The 14,385-nt window shown below is 40.6% G+C and overlaps 1 pseudogene; it reads right to left on the bottom strand.

Annotated features, from left to right (window-relative positions):
* Positions 1 to 301: 301 nt before the first annotated feature.
* Positions 302 to 14,385, bottom strand: part of LOC119809194 — a 149,264-nt pseudogene continuing 135,180 nt past the window's right edge.

The raw sequence follows: 14,385 nt of genomic DNA, 5'->3' as shown, positions 1-14,385 counted from the left end.
TTGATGTGTGATTCCCCTCTGTATGCTTGAATACCATTGGTGAATAAAGAAACTGCTTTGGCCTGTTGATAGGGCAGAACTTGGGCAGGTGGAGAAAACTAAACTGAATGCTGGGAGAAAGAAGGCAGAGTCGGGGACATGCCATGGAAATGCTGCCTGAGACAGATGCACTGAACACATGTCCTTGTGGTACGATTGAGCATTCTTTGATTATAAACCCAAAAGTTAATGGCTGAGAAAAGGGTCCATCTTGGGTATGGGGTGGGGGGCCGTCTAGATCCAGGATGTAGATGCCAGGGTCCTAGGATCCAGCTTCCTGCTATTGTCCCAGTGCCTCTAGGAGCAGCCCCATTGGCGTCCGCTTTAGACCAATGCTCTCGATCTTGTTCTCAATCTTGTTTTTAAGGTTTCTCAGGCGCAGTGAAGCATGCAGCAGGATCAGAAGCACTGGGGTTGTGATGCAGAGCAGGAAGGTGAAAGCGCCGCCCACGGCCCAGAGAATGAGGAGGCTTATGGCAAGCACTGCAGCCAGGCAGGCTGCAGGGTGGCTGCGACGGCAGCGGCGCACAGCTGCACGGGTTTCAGCAGCCCACACTAGCACACCGAGGGCCACCACCATTACCAGTGCACTCAGGAGGGTGTGCAGTGGACGAATGTACCCGGCCAGAGCGAGACTGATGCCGAAGCAGAGAAGATAATTGGTTTGGTAGTAGAGGAGATTGTTGATGACGCAGTGACACCATCGTTGTGGATCGCCTGGATCTGGAGCCGCCAGACGCGCATACCCCAAAACAAAGTCGTCTAGGGCGCGCAGCGGTGGCAGCCTAGAGCCCTCTGGCCTGCAAAAAATAAAAGACACCTGTGACTGCTTACTCCAACCCCAAACTAGTCATCTCTTACCCTCCAGCCCCTGTTACCTAGGGACTAAAGTCTTCAGTCCTGAGTTTGAGACTCAGTAACCTACATCGAGCCTTGAAACTGTTTTTTTTTTTTTTTTAAAACCAGAGCATCCATAGCCAATCTCAAAACTGGACCAAGAGATACTCCCCTAGCCCAAATCTGAGACTGGTCTTCCATATTTCAAAGCTAGGGCTTGGGGCAGGACATTCTCAACTCTTGAGCTCTAAACTAAGGATTTTTCAGACCCTCCCCCCATCTGGCTTAGAACCCAGGTTAAGACGTGGCCAAATCTTGAGCTTAAATCCCAAGTATCCTCAGTCCTCACCCCATTGAACCCAGATGACCCTAACCCTCAGCAGACTCAATAGCCTCCCTCCAACTCTATGTAGAGGTTTTCTCCCTTCCCCACAGTGTTCCTAGTATTGAGGACCAAGGTATGGGGCTAGCTAGCAATAGCCCCCGCTGGGAATGGAGCACATGTATTAGTGTTCCTGCAACAATAAAGCCAGTGAATCTCAAAAAATAAATAAATAAATAAATAAATAAATAAAATAAACCCAAAAGTTGTATTGCTGGGTCTTGAGGAAGGTTGCTTCCTAATTTTCTGAGAAATCACCATACTGATACCCAAAGGGGCTGTATCAGTTTGCACTCTCACCAGCAATAAAGGAGTGTTTTCTTTACCCCACATCCTCTTCAGAATAAGGTGCCATCAGTTTTTGTGATCTTGGCCATTCTTAGAGGTGAAAAGATGGAATCTTAGAGTTGTTTTGATTTGCATTTCTCTGATAGCTAAGGATGTTGAGTATTTCCTGAAGTCTCTTTCAACAATTTTAGATTCCTCTGTAGAGTTCTCTGTTAAGGTCTGTGCTGATTTTTATTAGATTATTTGTTTCTTTGGTGACCAATTTCTTGAGTTCTTTGTATATTTTGGAGATCAGACCTCTGTCTGATGTGGCATTGATGAAGATCTTTTCTCATTCTGTAGACTGTCATTTTGTCTTGTTAACCATTTCCTTTGCTTTATAGAAGCTTTTTAGTTTCAGAAGGTCCCATTTTTTAATTGTTTCTCTCAGTGTCTATCCTGCTGGGGTTATATTTAGGAAGTGGTCCCTTGTGCCAATCTCTTCAAGTACACTTCCCACTTTCTCTTCTATGAGGTTTAGTGTGGTTAGCTTTATGTTGAGGTCTTCAGTTTGTTTAGACTTGAGCTTTGTTCATAGTGGTAGACATGGATCTATTTTCAATCTTTTACTTGTTGATATCCATATCTATTTAATATAGTTCTTAAGGTTTTAGCTAGATCAATAAAACAACAAAAGGAGATCAGCGGGATACAAATCAGAAAAGAAGAAGTCAAACTCCCATTATTTGCTGATGATATGATAGTTTACATATTCAACCCCAAAAATTCTACCAAGGAACTTCTACAACTCTTAAACACTTTCAGTAATGTAGCAGTATACAAGACTAACTCAAAAAAATAAATAACTCTCCTTTACACAAATGATAAATGGGCTGAGAAAGAAATCAGAGAAACATCACCCCTCACTATAGCCACAAATAGCATAGAATACCTCAGAGTAACTCTATGGGGGTTTTGGAACAACCTACCTGCAGGAAACTCACCTGCTGTCTGGTCAGAGTATTACATTTTTAAGTTGATATTGTCATGGTGGTCATCATAGCACAGATACTGCATCTAGGTAAGACTATTATCTGCTTCTCTCATTTGGAAGCTTGCATGGTTTCTTCCTAGTCTTCTGGGAAGTGCCTGCAAGGTATGAGTCCCTGCAAGACCCTACAAGCTACAAGTCAAATTCCACCTTCAAACACTCCTATCCCCCACTTATCCACAACCTCAGTGGAACTCTGAAACACAGCCTGCTACTACACAGAGAGGACCGAGTGGTGAGCACCCACGCACCCAGCAGGACACCCCAGTCTCTAGACCCTTCATAATGGGGCAAAATCCAGCCCCCCCTCACCTGCCTCAGCTTCTCTAGCCAGCCAGAAGACAAGTTCCCTGCAGATAGGCTATTCCAACACCTGCATCCCATTCATCGGACTCTGCAAACTACAAGTCCCACTCTGACTCCAAACCCTTCTATGCCTGCCCCCCTACAACCTCAGAGGAATGCTTAAACACAAGCTGCAACTACATAGAGAGCACAAAAAGAGAGGATGAAGGGAGGAAATCTGATGCACAAGCTGTAACTTCATAGAGTGGACCAACAGAAAGTACCAGGAGAGCAGACCAAGAGAGTAGGCCAAGACAGCCACCTCAGTGGCTCCCTGAGACAGAGACAGTGACAATACAGAGCAGATCTAGAATAGTTCCCAAGGAAACCAACAGTCACTCACTGCAAGGTTTGGGCCAAGAGGACCAAACTTGTACAACCACTCTGAAAATCAGTATGGTAGTTTCTCAGAAAATTGTGAATCAACCTAACTCATGACCCAGCAATACTACTCTTGGGCATATACCCAAAGGATACTCCATCATGCTAATCATACTACCAGAACATGTTCAAGTATGTTCATACGAGCATTCTTTGTAATAGACAGAACCTGGAAACAACCTAGATGCCCCTCAACCAAAAAAAAAAAAATGGATAATGATAATATGGTATATTTATACTTTGGAGTACTACTCAGCAGTAAAAAACAATGACATCTTGAAATTTGCGTGTAAATGAATGGAATTAGGAAAACTATCCTGAGTGTGCTAATCCAGACCCAGAAAGATGAACATGGTATGTACTTACTCATAAGTGGATACTACCTGTAAAGCAAAGGATAATAAGCCTATAGTTCAAAGAGAAACTAAGTAACAAGGTGAACCCTAAGAAAAAACATTCATAGATCCACCTGGAAAGGGGAAATAGATAAGATCATCTGACAAATTGGAAGCATAGGGGTGGGGGGAGAAGGGAAAACAGAAGAGGAAAAGAGGGGAGAGGGGATGGGGGAGGAGACCTTGAGGGAATGTGTAAGATGAGATGGAAGAAGGACAGAGATGAGAGTAAGGAAAGAGATATTTTGATTGAGGGAATCTTTATGGAAATAGCAAGAAACCTGGCACTAGAGAAATTCCCAGAAATCCACAGGGATGACCCCAACTAAGACCCTAAGCAATAAAGGAGAAGGTTCCTGAACTGGCCTTGCCCTGTAGTCAGACTGATGAGTATCTTAAATGTCACCTCAGAACCTTTATCCAGCAGCTAATGGAAACAGAGGCAGAGACCTGCATTGGAGCACTGTATTGAGCTCCCAAAATGCAATTAAAGAGTAAGAGGAGTGAGAATAGTCGCAATGAAGTCAAGTCCATGATGGTGACACCCACTGAAACAGTTTACCTGAGCTAATGGGAGCTCACCAACTACAGCCAGATAGGGAAGGAACCAGCATAGGACCAAATTAGACCCTCTGAATGTGAGTGACAGTTGTATGATTGGGGCAGACTGCGGAGCCACAGGCAATAGCACCAGGATTTATCCCTACTGCTTGTACAGGCTTTTTGGGAACCTATTCTCTTTGGATGGATACCTTGCTCCGCCTAGATATAGTAGGGAAGGCCTTGGACCTTCCCCAAAGCAAAGCAGGATAGCAAGAAAGTATTAAACACACGCTGTTAATCCAAAACATGCATCTCTTTTGACAAAAGCAATAGTTCACAAAATGTGTGATAATTAACTTGTTCTTAATTTGATTACTACAAGAAATTAAAAAGAAATCAAATGATCAAATAATTACCCCATAACCAAACAATAAAATTAAAATGGCAGCTAATCAGAAATTATGAGAAAATTTCTCATATATGGTAATATCTAAACAAACATTAAATTCATGACAGAGACATTCTTAAACAGGAACGTGTGAATGTGTGTTTTATATATATAAACACATACATATATTTTATATAGTAATATATGTTTTATATATGAGAGAGGAAATAATGAATATAATAACTTTTTATAGTATTAATATTCTTCTACATAATAGTATGAAAAGAAGGTATAATTTAATTGGAAGTTATTTACCCAAATCTGCACTTTTTGGTCTATGTGATCAGATTTAAAGAGGTAAATAAGTAGTTGATCCAAAGAACTAGTTCCTCTAAATTAGACTATAACCTTTTTAAAAATGTGGAAAGCAGAATTGCAAAGTACGTAAACATGTTTTCACCTTTCAAAAGATACAAATGCCTAGAAAATATAAATGTAGATTTTCTTTAGACTGCAAAAGGCTAAGATTTTTTCAAAAGCATTGGAGTAAGTTTACACTGTTTGTCTTTTCTTCCTGAAGCAGATTAACTACTTTTCTTTCTTTCCTTCTTTCTTTCTTTTCTTTTTCTTTTTCTTAACTAGCTTAGAAGGTTCAAGTTATATCTGGCAAAGTGAATAGGTAATGATATATGCCTCATTCACCAAAGAAACAACTGTTTTGTTTCCCAACTCTAATTCTGTATTTAGTAGTAAGCTGGGGTGGTATAATACACACTAGTATTATTGTAAAACAAGAGTTTATTACTTGGCCCAGTAAGCTGATCTTTGGAAAAGTGTACAAGTGCTTTGAAATAAAATAAAAACTACTTAATCCAATCTTCTCTCATACAATTTCTCTCAAGGAGAACAGACACAGCCTGTTAAAATAACAAAGGATGCAGAGTTTCCATTCCTGGACAAAGTGTCCTCATTCAAACTTGTCTCCAGTGCTGCTGGCTATGCAATGCTTCTCAGCTTTCTCTGCTGCGCGGAAACGTGATGCCCTGAAACCCCCTGGATTTTGTGTTATGCTAACTGGCAGAGCTTTTTCACGTCTCACAGACCTGGTGACACCTAAATGACACGAACTCTGGATTGTCTTGTTGTGTGGAAAAGGGAGATAAAGGGAGGAGGAGAAACCTAAACCAGGTGGGCAAGGGCAAGGACATTCCAAAGCATTCTGAAGATCTGGGACAAGCTTAGGATTGAGGGGGGGGGGGAGCCATTGCTGCAGTGAAATGATTTCACAAGGAGTGTTCAGTTACAAACTCAGTCCTCAGACATCTTCATCCTGGCAGCTGTAGAATGGGACTTTCTTAAAGAAGAGATAAAATCTTCGCTCTTTAAGCAAGATCTGAGCAGAGACGAACATAATTTAAATGCGTTAGTGTCGGCTTTAGAATAATTGCAGACACCGGAGAATGGGTGTGAAATGCCATTTCTCCAGCTGTGCTAGAAAAGAAGAGGTAATTTGAAAATGAAATTCTACTTAGTCCCATATCTACATCATGGCTAGATTTTATCTATGGTTATATACCAACTATTTGTATTATTTGGAAGAAATTACCAACACCGCCTGTTTCTAGGTTCAGAGTAATTTTGAACAATAAATTTTCCTACCCACTTTCCCTGCTTTCCCTGTGACTTTGTAACTTTTTTGCAATATGTCTTTAATGCCTTCCTTCCCCAAAGACTTTTGCAAAGTGTATTCAAATAGAAAAATCATGAAGGTTGAGATGTGATTTCCACAAGATTACAAAAACATAAAACAAATGTCAAAGGAAATTTTTGCAATTGCTTTTGATTACAGCATTTTGTATCTCAACAGCATTTTAGGAAATTCTTAAACCAGCATTTTTTTTTAACTAAACATAACCTTCTGTGAACTTAACCACATTTCTTTTCTCTTCCTGTCCGTCAGTTCCTTGTACTTCTTTTGAAATACTGTTTGTATTCTGGGCAGAAGACATTTGTTGGGCAAGCTGGCATTATAAGAGGACCTTTCTGTGAACTAGGAAGGTCTTCAGTCGTTACAAGGAAAGGCGTCTGTATGTGTTTTAGGAGACCCCTTGTTCCCACCTTCAATGTAAGCATCTCCCAACTCCTCCAAAGGAGAAACAAATGAAGTGTGAATACAGGGTACAGCCTGGGGAGCTTTCGTAGTCAATGAGGGTATCTGTTTTTCTCTCTCTGGAAGTTCAGTGGTGGCTAGAATTACTAATGGGGCTGATCATTTCAAAACGTATCTCTATCATTGGCAGTCTATTTTTGCCCAGTTCTGAACACAATTCTATTGTAGCACCACAATAAAGCGCTTCCTTTCGGCTAATGAGTTCAAAATTGAATCTAATCTTAGTCGTTATATGAGTAAGCAAGTCTGCTCATTCCCACTGGGGAGAGCAGTTCTCTGTGTCACAAAAGGAGGCCAGGTGAAAGGAAAGCACACATCTCCTCCATCTCTTCTTCAGGAAAGCCTGCGTTCCATCAAGGTTCGCTCCTCCCACTGCTGACTTGACATTGTGCGTACTAACATAAAGTTATAACGTTCTGCTTATCAGGCACCAGCCATCGTATGAGGATTGCAATTTTGAACTGGTCTATTTATACCAAATTGCCTGAAAATAATAATTAGAGACAATTTACCATAATGAGTACAGTAGTTCCAGACAAATTACTCCTACAGAACATTAATTGTATTCCTTAAACAGAAAGGAATAAAATTCTAAGGTCACACTGTTATAGTGCTCTTTTCAGACACCATCGTTAACTTCTCTCCTAAAGATGTAAGAAAAGTAGTGTTATTTAATCAGTAAAATTGTGGCATTTGAATGCTAGTTTTAATTTAAGATTCTATTTAAATTCATTAAAAACACATTCAAGTTTTGTTTCTGATAATGTTTTAAGGTTTCATGTTTTTGACTTTTATCATTACTATGGGTTTTCAGTCTCTTTAGAATCAAAATAATACAAGATTTTGCTACTCAAGTTTTCTTCTCAGCTGTACCATTTTTTTCACTGTCTGGAATAGCACATGGCTATTAATTTACCGGAGTGTGTGTGTATGTGTGTGTGTGTGTGTGTGTGTGTGTGTGTGTGTGTGTGTGTGCATGAGCACGTGTGGGTGAGGCACCCACACTTGTGTGTCCGCCTTCCTTCACACGTCTTCCTCAATCACTCTCCACCTTAGTTGCTGAGCACGGTCTCGCTGTACCTGAAGACAGGATAGGCCACAAACAAGTCATAAGGCTCCTCTCGTCTCTGCCTCCCTTGCAATGGGTTTAGAGGTGTGGGTCATAGCAACTGGGATTGTCTACGGATGGCAGAGAACAAACACAGTTCCCTCATGCTTACACTGCAGACATCTTTCCATCTTTTCACTTATTTTTGGCTGACATATTGCTGCACTGTCAGGTGTACAAGAGCAGGGACTTGGTCTTCCTCTTTCTCCCACAGAGTCAGGCACACAGCACAGATGCTGGATTACTATAACTTAATGAACATAAGAACGCTACACTGGTTCTTTAAGAAACAGGTTTAAAAACTGTTGGCATTGCATAACATTCATGGTGTTTCTTTACCTGCAGTTCTGTATTGCTCTCAGTAAACTAGATTGAAAGACTCGATTTATATGTGATGCTTTGATCACACCTGGCTAAGTGACTTCTGTGTCACTTTACTCAGGGTGTGATTTAAATCCTAGGTGAACCTCAGGAACAATGGCACCTGCCTCCATGGCATTTCCTAATCTGAATCCTCGAAAACATCTACTAAGCTGTCTTTCAATCTCTAAATTTCAATTACCTCCTCTTAAGTAAAAAAGGGTCACTTCTTTTTAGCCTAAATGTACATCTATATGGTTATCTCATTACACACAGAATATTTATTGTTTTGATCTATTTATTGGTTGGTATGTCACCTACTAAATAGTAAATGTCTGGAGTCCATAACATGATAACTTCTGAGTCAAAAGATGCTTAAGTCTACAAGCATATTTTATTGATATATTATGAAATATACTTAAGTTTACTAAGTATGTTGAAGTAATACAGAGAAGATCAATATGGTCGAAGAGAGAACAAAGCAGAACTGATGAATCAAATGGACTAGTGTTCAAGCATGTTGGATGTTGTAGTAAATAATAAGAAATTAAACATCTTTTCATAACTTTTAGTGAATTAAATTCCATTGGAGGTTTTAAAGAGGGTCATTTGAAGAACATTCTGACTGTTGTGTGAAAAGGTAGTTGTAAAAGACTACAAGACTACGTAGGCTGTTTGATGCCTGCTGAAGAGTCAAAATTAGAGAATCTGTTCATTTGCACACTAAAGTGTCATTAAAAGAGAGGGAGAAAAGTTGGCTGAGCTATTTTAGAAATAACATCCTATACATATATTAGATAAGAAGAAGAGAGAAATTTGAGGTAACTTAGGGGAATTGACTGAAGTAATTTGAGTGTTTTACAGTATCATTTGCTGATTGGGTTGAGTTGGAATTATATTTGAAATCAACAGGCATTTTTGGTTTCATTTTTTTTCTCATTTTTTTATTAAAAATTTCCATCTCGCCGGGCGGTGGTGGCACACACCTTTAATCCCAGCACTCAGGAGGCAGAGGCAGACGGATCTCTGTGAGTTCAAGGCCAGCCTGGTCTACAAGAGCTAGTTCCAGGACAGGCTCAAAAGCCACAGAGAAACTCTGTCTTGAAAAACCAAAAAAAAAAAAAAAAAATTTCCATCTCCTCCCCTCCTCATCCCCCTTCCCTCCCCTCCCTTCCAACAATACCCCCACTCCCTCCCTCTCCAAGCCAAAGAGCCATCAGGATTCCCTTCACTATGTTAAGTCCAAGGTCCTCCCAACTCCTCCTAAGTCCAGGAAGGTGAGCAACCAAGCTGACAAGGCTCATAGTGAGCCCGTCCAGGCTGAAGAGTCCGAGCCCATCGCTGTTGTCCTTGGTTTCTCAGTCCTCCTCCACCGTCAGCCACATTCAGAGAGTCCGGTTTGGTCCCCTGTTCCATCAGTCCCATTCCAACTGGACTTGGTGGTCTCCCGTTAGATCTGTCCCACTGTCTCAATGGGTGAATGCACCCCTTATGGTCCTGACTTCCTTGCTCATGATCTCCCCCCTTTTGCTCCTCATCAGGACCTTGGGAGCTCAGTTCGGTGCTCCTATGTGGGGTTCTGTCATTTTCTCCATCCAATGCCAGGTGAAGGTTCTATGGTGATATGCAAGATATTCATGAGTATGGCAATAGGATCTAGACATTTCTGGTTCCCTCTCCTCAGCTGCCCAAGGACCTAGCTGGGGGCGTCTTCCTGGACACCTGGGAACCCCTCTAGAGTCAAGTCTCTGCCAACCCTAGAATGACACCCTTAATTAAGATATATAATTCCTTGTTCCCATATCCACCCTTCCTATATCCCAACCATCCTATTCCCCCAAGCTCTTCCCATCCTCCACTTCACACTTTTCTCTCCCCATTCCCCCATCCCCCCATCCCACCCCACCCCCATGTTCCCATTTTTGTTCGGCAATCTTGTCTACTTCCAATATCCAGGAGGATAACTATATGTTTTTCTTTGGATTCACCTTCTTATTTAGCTTTTCTAGGATTTTTTACGAATTATAGACTCGATGTCCTTTATTTGTGGCTAGAAACCGATTATGAGTGAGTACATCCCATATTCATCTTTTTGGGCCTGGGTTACCTCACTCAGGATGGTGTTTTCTATTTCCATTTGCATGCAAAATTCAAGATGTCATTGTTTTTTACCTCCGAGTAGTACTCTAATATGTATATATTCCACACTTTCTTCATCCATTCTTCCACTGGAGAGAGTGGGAAGTACTCTACAACATTTGGGCACAGGAGACCGCTTCCTAATATAGCCCCAGCAGCACAGACATTAAGGGCAACATTGAATAAATTGGACTTCCTGAAGCTGAGCAGCTTCTGTAAAGCAAAGGACACTGTCACTAAGACAAAAAGGCAGCCTACTGACTGGGAAAAGATCTTCACCAACCTCACAACAGACAAAGGTCTGATCTCCAAAATATATAAGGAACCCAAGAGACTAGACTTTAAAATGCTAATGAACCCAATTAAAAAATGGGGCACTGAACTGAACAGAGAATTCTCAACAGAAGTTCGAATGGCCAAAAGACACTTAAGGGCATGCTCAACTTCCTTAGCAATCAGGGAAATGCAAATAAAAACAATGTTGAGATACCATCTTACACCTGTCAGATTGGCTAAAATCAAAAACACCAGTGATAGCCTTTGCTGGAGAGGATGTGGAGTAAGGGGTATACTCATCCATTGCTGGTGGGAATGCAAACTTGTGCAACCGCTTTGGAAAGCAGTGTGGAGGTTTCTCAGGAAATTTGGGAACAACCTACCCCAGGACCCAGCAATCCCAATCTTGGGAATTTACCCAAGAGATGCCCAATCATATTACAAAAGCATTTGTTCAACTATGTTCATAGCAGCATTATTTGTAATAGCCAGAACCTGGAAACAACCTAGATGCCCTTCAGTGGAAGAATGGATGAAGAAAGTGTGGAATATATACATATTAGAGTACTACTTGGCGGTAAAAAACAATGACATCTTGAATTGTGCATGCAAATGGAAATAGAAAACACCATCCTGAGTGAGGTAACCCAGGCCCAAAAAGATGAACATGGGATGTACTCACTCATAATCGGTTTCTAGCCATAAATAAAGGACATCGAGCCTATAATTCGTAAAAAATCCTAGAAAAGCTAAATAAGAAGGTGAACCCAAAGAAAAACATATAGTTATCCTCCTGGATATTGGAAGTAGACAAGATTGCCGGACAAAAAAATGGGAACTTGGGGGTGGGGTGGGATGGGGGTATGGGGGAATGGGGAGAGAAAAGTGTGAAGTGGAGGATGGGAAGAGCTTGGGGGAATAGGATGGTTGGGATATAGGAAGGGTAGATATGGGAACAAGGAATTATATATCTTAATTAAGGGTGTCATTCTAGGGTTGGCAGAGACTTGACTCTAGAGGGGTTCCCAGGTGTCCAGGAAGATGCCCCCAGCTAGGTCCTTGGGCAGCTGAGGAGAGGGAACCAGAAATGTCCAGATCCTATTGCCATACTCATGAATATCTTGCATATCACCATAGAACCTTCACCTGGCATTGGATGGAGAAAATGACAGAACCCCACATAAGAGCACTGGACTGAGCTCCCAAGGTCCTGATGAGGAGTAAAAGGAGGGAGATCATGAGCAAGGAAGTCAGGACCGTGAGGAGTGTGTTTACCCATTGAGACAGTGGGACAGATCTAACAGGAGACCACCAAGTCCAGTTGGAAGGGGACTGAGGGAACAGGGGACCAAACCGGACTCTCTGAATGTGGCTGACGGTGGAGGAGGACTGAGAAACCAAGGACAACGGCCATGAGCATGAACTCTACAGCATGGACGGGCTCATTGTGAGCCTTGTCTGCTTGGTTGCTCACCTTCCTGGACTTAGGGGGAGCTGGGAGGACCTTGGACTTAACATAGTGAAGGGAACCCTGATGGCTCTTGGTCTTTGGAGAGGGGTGGAGTGGGGGTATGGGTGGAAGGGAGGGGAGGGAAGAGGGAGGTGGAGGGGAGGAGATGAAAATTTTTAATAAAAAATAAAGTAAAATAAATAAAATAAAATAAAATAAAAAAGAACAAAATGAAAGATGAATGAAATAGATCAAAGAAACAATATTTGTCTTGATTTATTTTGTTTGAGGGACTGAATTATAAGCTCAAATCTTTCATGACATTGGAATTTTCTTGCTCCCACTTTGTCTTTCAGAGATAAATAATTAAGCATAAAGCCACTCCCCTGTCTTCGGTTTTTTAATCTTTAACTCCAAAGCCTCCAAAAATATGGGACAAGAAATTCCTGTTAATTATAAATTACTGTTTTTAATATTCTGCTATAATGGTGAAGACTGAGATAAAATGTATTTGTAACAAACTCTGCTATCAGAGTTGAGTATCCATACACAAATAATATGTCAAAAATAAAGTGTAACCATATATCCCACAAACTAACCTCCTGAGCTTTTACTCTTCTGCATGGACGGGCTCTGTGGGAGCCTTCTCAGCTTGGTTGATCACCTTCCTGGACCTGGGGGGAGTTGGGAGGACCTTGGTCTTAACATAGAGTAGGGAACCCCCAATGGCTCCTTGGCCTGAAGAAAGAGGGAGGGGGGTATGGGTGGAGGGGAGGGGAGGGAGGGGGGAGGAAGAGGGGAGGAGATGGAAATTTTTAAATATAAAAAATAAACCAAAAAAAAAAAAAAAGAAAGAAAGCCAGGAGGAACAAACCAGTAAGAAGCGCCTCCATAGCTTCTGCATCAGCTCCTTTCAGGTTCCTATCCTGACTTCACTGAATGAGAGGCCAGATGAAATAAACCCTTTCCTTCTCAGCAAAAAAAAAAAAAAAAAAAAAAAAAAAAAAAGTCAACGGAGGAAGAGAAGAGAGAAGCAGAGGTTGCCTCTCGAGAAGAAAGGCAGACAGACAGACAGACACAGAGGGAGAGGGTAGGAGAGCCTCTTGCCTAGGCAGAAGGGAATCCACCAAATCTTTAACTAAACTTACTGTTAAAAGGTCATTGGTCAAGTTACTGAGATGGTACCAACCTTGTGATAATGCTAAGGTAAAAATAAAAATTCTATACATTATTCAATGTGATGTAGAAAAACGTTTCATGATTTACAAACAAATCACAAAAGTTGAGGTCACAAAAAGGAGACAGTAGATTGATTTTTATGGCTTATAATAACACATTGTGAATTCAATACGAAGCTGTTCTCTACCTCATAATGTTCACACCTGGTGCGGTAATAAATTCATAAAATTTCCTCGGCTATAACTGTAAATGCTTCTAATTTTCACTCATGCATTGTTAATTTTGTTTTAATATAATTTACAGGTAATTTGCATATCATTGAATAAAATTTTATTTTACTGAACATTTTCTTTTAGGCTCGTGTCATTTTTAGTTACCTTGTTGGAATTTTTCTAAAATATCTTTACCTTAAAAAAAAGAAGCAAAAGAAGGTGGGGAGAATTCCACAACCCCTGGGGCTCCAATATTAGTCTTCCGGATGTGATTAAGTAATGATTGTGCCTGCATGTGTTAAGTTTTTAGAAGTTAGATAACATATAATAGGATAATGGGATATATAGGAAGATAGAAACTGACTACTAGTTCACATTTCCACATTAAAGAAAAAACATGATAGAGTAGAAAGAAACTAAAACTTCCTTGTCTTCTGAACATCAAAGTGATGTATCACATACATAGACTTATTTTAAGTTAGAAAAATAACATATACTCAAACAAACAATTTTGAAAATTCAAACACTGTAAATTAGACAGATGTGAGAATTCTGACATTTTATTTTTAGCCATTTGAATATTTCATGCATAGTTCAATGACATGTAAAGAGAGTTTGCTTACTATATATTATTAGGGAGTCACATCACATATACGAGCATCTCTGCTCAGTGTTACCACTTAACAATATGCTCTACAATCTTTGCATACATAATTCACATCTTTTGTTTATGTCATAGTTTAAGCAAATAACTTTAAAAGAAGCAGCAGGTTTTACAAGCATTTTATTTCCAAATTTTATTGATATATAGTAACAATTCTATAACCATCCAAATCACAGCATTTGTTGGGTTGTATCAAAGG

This window comes from Arvicola amphibius, chromosome 3, assembly GCF_903992535.2.
Source record: "Arvicola amphibius chromosome 3, mArvAmp1.2, whole genome shotgun sequence".
NCBI classification, from domain to species: domain Eukaryota; kingdom Metazoa; phylum Chordata; class Mammalia; order Rodentia; family Cricetidae; genus Arvicola; species Arvicola amphibius.
Note: the sequence above shows the minus strand (reverse complement) of the source record. Positions and strands in the feature narration are given on the sequence as shown.